Raw genomic sequence first — 10,095 nt, forward strand, 5'->3', positions numbered from 1 at the left:
CGCGCCCGTCGCCCATCGCCCGTTGTCGTCGCTCACCCCTGCCCTCTCCGCTCGGCGCTGCCATGCCGGTTCACTTCGCTGCTCGCTTTCGTTCTCTCCGCCGCGCGTACATCCCTTCGGATTCCGTCGTTAACGTCTCTCTTTCCCTCTTTTCCCTCTTTACCTCCGGACTTCCTTCCTCCCCCCCCCCGGCTTTACCGGGCTCTTCTCTCGGTTGCTATATTCAGCCCCCTCCCGGCACGGCGGCGGCGGCGGCGTCGTCGTCACGCATCGCGTCGCGACGCTCTGGTAGCTGCGTGCGTTACGGATTCGACGGGCCTGTCGATCCTCTGCTCGCCCCTTTGCGCCACGAAGTATTTCACGATCACAATCATTACAAGTTCTTTGACGTTCACGATTTTCCAGGAACGAAAAGGACAAAATTTGTGTTCATTGCGTACACAAGTTTTCTCCGGTGGTTAAATATCGTTTCAGTTCAATTTGAAGGATTGACCCTTAACGGTCCGGAAGTGTGTCAAGTTTACTTCCCACCGGGTATAAGCTGTTTTTCACACGAAGAGAAACTGTGTACTCAACATTTTTATTTTACAGACTCATCAATTGTTCCCCTCCACGGAAATCTTTAGTAAAAGGCGAAAGATTTATGCGTGTTTTGAAGGGAAACCAGAGATTATGTCAAGTATAGGAAGGAAAATATTTATATTATTGAACAATTTGATTTGGCGTTGGACCCAGCAAGCAAAATTGCCATGCCGCTTATATGGCGGCCGATAAGGGCTTATATGGTCCGCTAAGGGCTAACATACACATTTCTTTGAACTAGTGGACCCAGCAACGGATTTCATTAAAATTCACAACAGCGAACACAACAGGTTTCTGAAACTTCTCTAAAGTTTTTCTGAAACTGTTAGAAACATGTACACCCCCATATAATTGAACACATAAGTTACTATGTGTATCTATAGCATGATGCAGTACACATGGCGATTGGAATCCTCGCGAGGGACCGCGGTCACATTGGCGTGACTACTGTAACGCCGTAAATAGCCTAGAAAATCGAACGTAATCTCTGTTCTTTAGTGTTTAAAAGCAGCATGGATTTCACAATATTTATGCAGTTTTTATATTTTATTTATGACTTTGTCTGCACGCTTGACGCATGTTTAATTGGGTCGTACGTGATTAAGCGTATCGTGTTACTTGATCGAGCAGACTTTAACGCTACAGTGTTTACTCGATATATGACCACAACTTGGGTCTAGCCAGGGACATATATCTCCCAGGAGATACTATTCTCGAACGTAGAAAAGGGCAACGAAGAGGCCTCGGTTCATGGCACCTCACGGGGTATACCCGTGGGGTAGACTTTTATCGCAAAGGCATCTGCGACATATATAGAGTAACACTGTACTTCCACCGAATTGTCAAAAGACAAATTTTAAAATTTTAAACAAAAATTGACCGAGACTGCAAGGACGCGTCAAAGGCGTCAATAAATCTATTTCCTTGAGTACGCAGGACCGTTACAGATAGGAAGATCCCGCGTTCCGAATGTGCTCGTGAAGTGGCAGAGACACCGGCAAAGAATCACACAAGCCCGTTCCCAAACCGCCCGGCATTCAGCGCTCAAGTGCACTTCCGTTTGTCACCCCACAGTCTTCTGCAGTCGTTCTATTTGTTCGAGCAAGTATACAGGCCGAGTGATTCTTGCCGTTGCGCGGCCGGCCAGCGAGCACGCCGAGCGGCAAGAATCACTTAAGCATTGTATACGCGATCGCGCGGCTAATGTCGTCCCAAGTGCTCCAATAATTTCTTGCCGGTCGTGCCGCGAGCGCGGCCGGTTCCGAGCGGCACGAATCAATCGTCGATCCGCGCGGCTCTCTTTCCTTCTACGCGCGGCCGAATCGGAGCGGAATGATTAACGGCGTCGGCGCCGATCGCAGGTATTCCGAGAAATTTCGCCGGGATCGCTATAAATATCGTCCGCCGCGGAATGAGTCAAACGGCCCGGCGAAGAACACCGAGCAGACCCATCAGTAGACTGCGGATCATTATGCGAGGTAAACATTTTCTAAGCCAGTCGCAAATCACCGGAATTTTGTATTTCTTCTCTTTCTCTCTGTAATTGAATTATTCAGTTATTAACCGTTTGCACTCGAGTGGTGACTCTGAAGCACCACTAGAAACTGTTGCGGCATTATTTCAAAGAAATTGCAAAAAATATTACAAAATATTTGTTGCATTACAAAATTTGTATTCAATAAAGTACTAAACATTTAAATATTATATGTGGACATCGGATCAGTTTCGTACGAATAAAATGAAAATATTCCAAGACGGAAGAAGAATTTAGTTTCAGAATGAAGATAGCGCCGAGTGCAAAGGGTTAATACACAGCGAATTTTTATGCGGAATAAAATTTCATTGGTTTCAATAATGTAACTATTCTCAAATTCTTTAAATGTTTCCACCGTTTTTTCGTATACCTCAAAAAGTGCAAATATGCAAATACGCAGTTTAATGGTAAGCACAATTCCAACAGCGTGGGTCGCACGTGACCCACGCAGTTCGAACGGACAGTGATCGAATATTGTTCGGGGAGGGAACGTGCTAAAAAAAGAAAAACAAACTAAAAAATCGATAACTTTACCGACCTATATTCGTACGTAAATAGGTACAATTAATATTGGGTTGTCCGGAAAGTTCGTGCTGTTTTTCTGTGGGTGGAGTTAGGATTGAAAACAAACGGTATGTGTACATAGCCTAAAAAGGTGATCTTTCCGGCATTTTTTAAAAAACAGTTTGATTAGGATACATTAATTTGTGTTAGTTTTATACGCTCTTGAATATGCAAAGAAGTACAGTGAATTATTTTTCTTCCAAAAGCTGTTGGAGCTTGGTTGGTATGTGCCACCCCATTCACCGTATTAACAAAACATTACACCCTCAGATTTTCATCTCTTTAGTTCAATACAAAATTCCCATAACGACAAAAACTTTAACCCTTTGGTCGACATGAAAAATCATATTTAAAATTTTTCGCCGAGAAACGCAAGTTGCGTGAAAGACGGGGAAAGATTACGGAGCAACATGACACTTATAATAATTCCCTAAATGTACATCGAAATTTAAATGTACTGCGTTTGAGTTTCCCTTAAAAATCGGCGGGAACTTTCCGGACAACCCAATAGAATGTTCAATAATTCTACCAAAATCTGTGACATAATTCAAAATTATTGAATGACGTTACTGAGAGTGGCTACTTTTTTCAGAACTGAGACAGCTGTTGCTACCGAAGGGCCCGTTAAAAGTCCTTCGGCCGCGGCCCCTGGACGTTTAAAAATTACGAGATAATGCGTTAAAGTACACCCTTGGTTCGAACGGGATCGGCCCTCGGACGCCGGAACGGAAACGGAGGTTTCGTTCCCGGTAAGAGTGTTTCGAAAGAAAGAAAGCAAGCAAGCAAGCAAGCAAGCAAGCAAGCCGGGGCAAGCAGACAATGCTCTCTCCCGACCGGTTTCTGTTCCTCGTCGAGGAGAGCCGATCGCGTATCACGAACGCTGGGAAACGTTTTAAAGCTCGAACCAGCAACTGTATGGTTACTAGACTGGAATTCCGCTCCGGTCCGCGAGCGGGAACGCGCACGCTCGCTCGCTCGCTCGCGCGGGTGCGGGCGCGGGGAGTACGCGGCCGGTTCTTACCGGCCAATTAATGCACGTCGAATGGTAAGAAGTGCATTACGCACTTGCACTCCCATGTCGGCGAGCGCGTCCGCGCACAGAAATTATAATATCGCGTGCAAAGGGAACAGGGGAGAGCGAGCCAGACGCTCGCTTTACGCTTTACACGCTCCGGGCTTTTCGATCGAGTCGTCGTCGTCGTCGTCGTGACGAAATCGTGGGCGGAGCAGAAGACAACGGTACAGTTAGCCTGGCTCAAGTGGCCTCTTGTCTCGCGAGCGACCGTGGCGGTCCCTCGATAGACGTCACTCGACGGACCCGAGTGGATACCACGGTACGAGGTACACTCATTTTTCTATCATTCGAACCGGTATTTTGCGAAGCCCCTCGTCCACCGAACGGCCGAGCTGTTAGGCTGCTGCATATCAAATGTCGCATTTCGAGAACAGTAGCGTCGAACGACCGCGACTTTTCTACTTCTTTGATTCGAATTTTATAACGTCACAAGTTAACTAGCACAAGTTTCTTCAGAAAGAAACACGTTGTAGGAACAACAAGAAACGATTCGGTATTTATTTAGTATTTTATTTTTTACTCTGTTAAGACTATCAAATGTGGGATTTCATTTTTATTCCGCTTCTGTCTGCACTGATTCGGAACGTTTTCATTTCACACGAAGGTCTGTCGTCGGTTCGGATAATCGAGGTTTCACCGAATTGGTCGAGCAAATGTGCTCCGAATTGTGTCGTGTTTGACCTCTTTTTAATCAGAAAAGTGTCACGAATAAACTGATAAAAATTCCACGAATTGCAAACAAAATATTTTATTATCTCACCAATGCATCTAATCCTAATGAAAGATCTGAGACTTATGTGGCCACGATTGGGAAGAGATTTTCCAGAGAAAATCAAAAGCATGGTAAAATCGTTGATCAAAGGGTAAACGTGTTTAAGAATATTATTTCGCGTGGTAGCGGTTTCGATAGTCCACTAAGTAACCGCGAAAGAAACGTTTCTCAGGTAAATAGAACTGATTAATGTTCGCACGTTCGAGTGTTGGATACTTACTAATCATCGACTCGCAGATAGCTCGAATCAATCAACGCTAAAACGAGAAATATTCGAGCAGGATTGAAATTAAGCGTTGTCTCGAAACAACTCCACTGACACCGATTCCAGATTGAATTCTCACGATTATGCGATCCTTGCTCCAGCTGCATCGAGGATCGACTACGATCCCAGGAAGTCGTCATCGATGACTCACCTGTCCACGTCGAACGAAAGGTAAATCGAAGATTCTCGTCTCAGCTGAACAATAGATCTGTTTGTCCGATATCGAATCTGATAAACGGTATCGTTGCATTGTTGTAACGATATTTTCATCAAGAACTAAGATTAACGGTCACGTGGCTTTCGGAAGGGATATTTCAGATTGTCAGGGGAGCGCCTGGTGGGGGAATTGCTTCGTTTCGAAATAAGAAAATCGCTATCCCCTCTTCTTCATCCGAAATACGACGAAAGCCGGTCCCGAGTCGTCGCCTTATATCGAAAGAAAACGGTAAATGTCGCTTAGCACTCGAATTTCTTACATTATTAGATTTATTTGTATTTAATAAATTACTAAACATTGCAGTATTGTACGAGTAAACTGCACCATTTTCGTATGTATAACACGAAAAAAAAAAATATATAGAAATATTCTAGGTCGAAAGAAATGTTTCGTTTTGGAGTAAAAATAGCTTCGAGCGCAAAGCGTGAATATAATTCCAAAAATGATGTGTCCGCAATTGACTGTTATCCTGGCGACACTGAAAACGAACGTCCAGCGTGGCACGAAGTTGCTGGAAACGGGGACTCGTTCGAAAGATCGCAAAGAAGATTCAGCGACGTCTACCGTACATCATAATTTGCATTCGACGTCATTCTAAATGTCCAAAGATCGCTGCTATCCTGTCGATCCGCGATACCGAAAGTCGAACGTGTTATCGACCACGGCGTTGCGTAAGAAGTGCTCTCCGGCCGAGGAAGAGGAGCAAGGGAACGCGGAATTATCGGGGCGAAGGAAAACAGGAGGCAGGTTCGCGACTCGCGCCGCGAGTTGATTCGATGGCGACCCGACAAGGAGAGGTATCCTGCCCGGGCGGATACTCATCGTTCTACGTCAGCGCCTCTTTGCAGCAAGTTCTCGATCCCCTATCAGATCCGATTGATCGATCACCGATCGGGAGAGCAGGTAGCAGCCCGCGAACCGGCAGTGAGCAGTAGGCAGTAACGCCGCGAGTAGTTAGCCGCTTCGGCGTTGCACCGGTGCAGCCTTGAGCCTATTCCACGCACGAAAGCCCCCGCCGCACGCCTGGCTGCACGCTGCACTTCACGTTCAGACCCCAGACTGACTAAGCCGACTCGAAAAAACCGCGTCTACCCGCGACAATATTCGGCTGACGGTGAATTCAGTTTTCGCTATGCCACGACCCAGGTTCACCGATTTTCTCCCCGCTTTGGTTTCTGCACCGCGATCTCTCGCGAAACCTCTTCAAGATTTGCCCCTTCGTTTAACGCGTTAAGTGCCAAATATCAAGCCCAGAGATTCAGACAAAACTCACGAGTAATTCAATTAACGAAACCAACTAGAAATTTAAAATTTATTATAGGGGATGCTGTCTTAATCCCTTTGAATTCGAAAGACTCCAATAAAATTCGGTTTATCTGGAGATCTTATAAGGAAAATGAATTTCGAAACCCGGTCAAAAATCACTGTCAGTCATATATGACTGACGTGGCAGTTAACGTGTTGACACATCTTTCGCGGGAAGCGACTAAAGTCGTTTTTCGCGGATTATTGATGGATTATTGTTATCGATGGGTTTTTCTGATCGATGTGTTTCTACAATAAAATCGGATAGACATGCGTTGGAAAAATACAAAACGCGCGTTGCAAGAATGAATGCAACACGGTGAGACTTTGGCTGCAAAGTGCCCGCGCAAGATGTGTTAAAGAGGACATACTTTCGGATCGGTATGAATCTCTCGAACTACCGTGCAGAGGTCGTAAGTATCAAGGTCCGTCCTCAGAATTTGTCGAATTTGTTCGGAAAATGGTACAATTGTCCGTGGACAACTGCTTTCTCGGATGAGAACGTGGAGGGGAAAAAAAACACGAAAGGACAAGTTCGAGTCCGTGTTTTCGCGAATATGCACCTGCAGAGCCGTGACACGCGACCGCCATAGCACACGGGCCGTTCCGAGGAAGTGGCGCAAGTGCGTTGCACGCGAAGTGCATCTTTCATCTCGGTTTATCGAACCAGCCACCGCCGCGTCCGGAATCGGAACGCGATCGTTTTCGGGCGGAAAAGCGGTGCGGTGCGGCGCGGCGCGGCGCGGCGTCGGGTAGGCATCATTATTGGTGGATGGTCGATAAAGTTAGAGCGAGAGATGGGCAGTGTAAACTTGCTCCCGATTTAGAGCCGAGCCCTTTTTACACGAAGCCAAGTAGGCCATGCGCGAAGGATGATGACGGCGCGCATGGCGCGGCGTGGAAAAATATAACATTTTACGAACATGCAACTCGCCGCCGCGCCGGTTAGGCATCGCCTCGCATCAGGCTGCCGCTCTTGCGTACCAGCCGGCCGGCGAATCAATATTAGAAAATCGCAGTCTAGTTGCTAAAAGGAGAATCGCGATCGTGCTTGCGGAGGCACTCGCCGCGCTCTCGCCCGAAATAACGGGCAACATTCCACCTTGGAGAATAATTTGGTCGTTCGACGGTGTGCGCGTGCGCGCCGCGGCCTTTATCAAAACCGATTCGGCGATCGCCCAGGAAGCGCGAGGGGTTGATGAACCGGACGATAACATCTGCGGAGCGACCCCGATCGAAGTCCGCACCCGCGCGCTCTGCTCATCCACCCATCGACCAATGTTTTTCGAATCGACACTTGCAGCCTGTCGCAGTAATGTTAATTGAAACTTAGCGGAAGCGTGGAGAAAATTGCAAAGAATGCTTTCTGCAACTTTTTTAATCTGCTCGTGTCTTATTCATTTCCCCTGGGATGTTTATGCACGAGCTGGTGGAAAACCAAGGACACGTTTCTGATTGGAAATACTACAAATTGCAATCGTCTGTAAAACTACACAAATTTTTTTCCAAATGAATCTATTCCAGATTTGAAGATTGAATCTTTCGCTGTCGTACGAGACAAAGATGAGGAACAGGTTTAGCCACAGAGAGTTCAAAGTAGGCTTTAGAAATATTTTTTAACTAAACACAAGAAGTGACCAGAAAATTGAAAAGCTTTACCGAGAAGTAAGTGCAAAACAACGAAGCAGGCCAGTAAGGTTCAGCAGGCGGAGAACTTCACAGTCGCTGGCTTTAACTTTGCATAGTTCAATATTCAAAAGCTGTGTCCGAAAATAGTATAGGAATTATTCGAGTACAAAGTTTACGCGGAAAACACGAAGAATAGTAACGAGAACACGAATCGACTTTGCGATGGGAGTAATTACTATTTCGTGCGTAATGATCTTTCACCTCTGGAGAACTATTCTTGACCTAGATGCAAGCGATTTTCGTATGATCGTATTGTATTCCGTTCGAATGCGACAACGATGCGCCGTATAAAGGAAATGTGAAACGCTGAAACCGGAGAGTGTGGGAAATAAAAGAGCGATAAGGTGACAGAAATTATTGAACGGCGGACGCGCGTGCGTTCGAATCGAGTCTGCCGTAAACAATTCGAGGAAGGTTTTCCCAGGAGTGTCTCCGAGATTTCTAAAACCTTGGCAATTCCGCGCGATAAACGAGTCCCCGAGCGGCGCTGATACGTTACGATTTCGCGAACCTGGGAACGAAAAGGCCGGCCGATCATAACCGCGGCGGTGTTATGATGATTCAGTGGTCATAACGGCGAGCGATCGGAACTCGGTCAGGCACAGTGGAGCAACGGGCATGCATGAACGCTCGCGGAAAACACGGCCGCGCGAGGGCGCCCGACGACGACGATTTCGCAAAAATTAATCGCGCTCGTAAATTTATCGCGTTCCTATCGTGAGAATCTCGGGTGCTCCTTCGGGGCGCGTACCTGTGGCTTGCGATGTAAAAGCGGAATCTAGGCCGATATAAATAGGCTGACACACCACGGAATAACAGGTAGCCTTAAACGCCGCATTACCGCCGCGGACGTTTTCGAAAAGACCCGAAGTTCATCCGCAACCGGCCCCGCCTTTTCGTCCGGTCGCTTTTCCGGGTTAACTGCTGATCATCCTAGCGCGTCATGCGATCCATTCTTCGTGGGTTTACCACCGTTCCCGATTACAATTTAACGATCTAACCCGTTAAGGGTATTTTGGTCCGTAGCCATTGTTTGGCGTTTTCTTTTTCTTTTTTTTTTTTTTTTAAGAAATCAGACGAACTTTTTGTCTTGTTTTGCACACATATTTACTATTGTTTGGAGCATATGATATATTTTTGTCCAGCCGAAATAGTGGAAATTTCGTAAACTGTAGTTGCTTGAACAGACTCTCTTTAAGAAGCTCGGTATCTTGCTGGCTGATCTGCAGTCATTTTTTAGGTCACTTTGGGATTTTTTTGAAAGAATTCTGAAGAACGTTTTCCGCTGAATTTTTGCACACTTATTTACTACTATCTCGAGTGTACAATATACTTTTTTCAAGGTAAAATAGTGGAAATTGCACGAGGTGCAGTTCCTTGAACAGGGTCCCTTTAAAAAGCACTACTGGCTGATCTACAGTTATCTTTTAAGCTCCTCTGGGATTTTCTAAAATGAAATGAGGAGACCGTTTTGCACAGGGTTTCTGCTCGTACGTTTACTCTTATATGGAGTATACGGTATATTTTCTTGAAGCCGAAATATTTGAAATTGCACGAGTTACAGTTCCTTGAACGGGGTCTCTTTAAAAAACACAGTATCTTACTAGTTGACACGATTCTAGCGAAACAAAAAATAAAGTAGCTTCTTTAATTAGTAAGAATGTGACAACGGGGCGAACTAAATAGATAAAATACGGTATAGTTCGAGAACAAAATTTGCGCCCCATTAAGTATCGAACTTTTGCAATACCTCGATCGCTTTTTATTCAATTATGAAAATCAGTTTCCCGTGTGCACTTCTGCGCGTCGATTGATCGACGCTATCCTCTGTACAGTCGAGTATTCGATATTAATAAGAACATTAGTAAAGGAACTCGAAACGTGTGTCGCTGCGAAACCCCGGCGGAGTATAAAAAGCGAACTGCATATTTACGAGACAGAGGCAGTTTATTATCCGGGAAGACCGTTCTAAATATTTTCGTGACAAACTTTACGGACCACTATTTTTATTTCTTTTATATTTACGAACGCGAAGGCGGCTAACGCGCCCCGACGTATTAAATCTTCAGCCTGGAACCCGAAAAAAGAAAAG

General features: G+C 45.8%; 1 non-coding gene across 1 annotated transcript; it reads right to left on the minus strand.

Annotated features, from left to right (window-relative positions):
* Positions 1-548: 548 nt before the first annotated feature.
* Positions 549-672, minus strand: LOC143357552 (U5 spliceosomal RNA). Its single transcript, XR_013082830.1, has one exon. It is a non-coding gene; the product is annotated as a U5 spliceosomal RNA (small nuclear RNA).
* Positions 673-10,095: the final 9,423 nt, after the last annotated feature.

The sequence above is a fragment of the Halictus rubicundus genome, chromosome 9 (assembly GCF_050948215.1).
Source record: "Halictus rubicundus isolate RS-2024b chromosome 9, iyHalRubi1_principal, whole genome shotgun sequence".
In the NCBI taxonomy this organism is placed as follows: domain Eukaryota; kingdom Metazoa; phylum Arthropoda; class Insecta; order Hymenoptera; family Halictidae; genus Halictus; species Halictus rubicundus.